This window comes from Arachis hypogaea, chromosome 15, assembly GCF_003086295.3.
Source record: "Arachis hypogaea cultivar Tifrunner chromosome 15, arahy.Tifrunner.gnm2.J5K5, whole genome shotgun sequence".
In the NCBI taxonomy this organism is placed as follows: Eukaryota; Viridiplantae; Streptophyta; class Magnoliopsida; order Fabales; family Fabaceae; genus Arachis; species Arachis hypogaea.
Genome location: NC_092050.1, coordinates 52,580,291 through 52,581,962, shown reverse-complemented (window position 1 = coordinate 52,581,962; position 1,672 = coordinate 52,580,291). Strand labels below are relative to the sequence as shown.

The following is a 1,672-nucleotide window of genomic DNA, read 5'->3' as shown; positions in this document are numbered from 1 at the left end:
AAGGAACCTCTTTACTGTGACATAGAGGATTCCTCTTCTTTTCTTTTTCTCTTCTCTTTCTTATGAGCAGGGACAAAGAAAAAGGCATTCTTGTTGAAGCTGATCCAGAACCTGAAAGGACTCTGAAGAGAAAACTAAGAGAAGCTAAATTACAACAATCCAGAGACAACCTTATTGAAAATTTCAAACAAGTAAAGGAGATGGCAACCGAACCCAACAACAATAATGCAAGGAGAATGCTTGGTGACTTTACTGCACCTAATTCCAATTTACATGGAAGAAGCATCTCCATTCCTACTATTGGAGCAAACAATTTTGAGCTGAAACCTCAGCTAGTTTCTCTGATGTAGCAGAACTGCAAGTTTCATGGACTTCCATCTGAAGATCCTCTTCAGTTCTTAACTGAATTCTTGCAGATCTGTGATACTGTTAAGACTAATGGAGTAGATCCTGAAGTCTACAGGCTCATGCTTTTCCCTTTTGCTGTAAGAGACAGAGCTAGAATATGGTTGGACTCTCAACCCAAAGACAGCCTGAACTCTTGGGATAAGCTGGTCATGGCTTTCTTAGCCAAGTTCTTTCCTCCTCAAAAGCTGAGCAAGCTTAGAGCTGATGTTCAAACCTTCAGACAGAAAGAAGGTGAATCCCTCTATGAAGCTTGGGAAAGATGCAAGCAGCTGACCAAAAAGTGTCCTTCTGACATGCTTTCAGAATAGACCATCCTGGATATATTCTATGATGGTTTATCTGAGCTATCAAAGATGTCATTGGATACTTCTACAGATGGATCTATTCACCTAAAGAAAACGCCTGCAGAAGCTCACGAACTCATTGACATGGTTGCTAGTAACCAGTTTATGTACACTTCTGAGAGGAATCCTGTGAGTAATGGGACGCCTATGAAGAAGGGAGTTCTTGAAATTGATACTCTGAATTCCATATTGGCTCAGAATAAAATATTGACTCAGTAAGTCAATATGATTTCTCAGAGTCTCAATGGAATGCAAGCTGCATCCAACAGTACTCAAGAGGCATCTTCTGAGGAAGAAGCTTATGATCCTGAGAACCCTGCAATAGCAGAGTTAAAATACATGGGTGAACCATATGGAAACACCTACAATCCATCATGGAGAAATCACCCAAATCTCTCATGGAAGGATCAAAAGCCTCAACAAGGCTTTAATAATAGTGGAAGAAACAGGTTTAGCAATAGCAAGCCTTTTCCATCATCCACTCAGAAACAGACAGAGAATTCTGAGCAGAATCCATCTAGCTTAGCAAATTTAGTCTTTGATCTATCTAAGGCCACTGTGAGTTTCATGAATGAAATAAGGTCTTCCATTAGAAATTTGGAAGCACAAGTGGGCCAGCTGAGTAAAAGGATCACTGAAATCCCTCCTAGTACTCTCCCAAGCAATACAGAAGAGAATCCAAAAGGAGAATGCAAGGCCATTGAATTACTCACCATGGCCGAACCCACAAGAGAGGAGAAGGACGTGAATCCCAAGGAAGAAGACCTCCTGGGACGTCCAATGATCAATAAGGAGCTTCCCTCTAAGGAACCTAAGAAATCTGAGACTCATCTAGAGACCATAGAGATTCCATTGAACCTCCTTATGCCATTCATGAGCTCTGATGAGTATTCCTCTTCTGAAGAGAATGAGGATGTTAC

The 1,672-nt window shown here is 41.0% G+C and overlaps 1 non-coding gene across 1 annotated transcript; it reads right to left on the bottom strand.

The window, feature by feature from the left end:
* Positions 1-599: 599 nt before the first annotated feature.
* On the bottom strand, positions 600-707 carry LOC112752936 (small nucleolar RNA R71). Its single transcript, XR_003177345.1, has one exon. It is a non-coding gene; the product is annotated as a small nucleolar RNA R71 (small nucleolar RNA).
* Between the last annotated feature and the right edge of the window lie 965 nt (positions 708-1,672).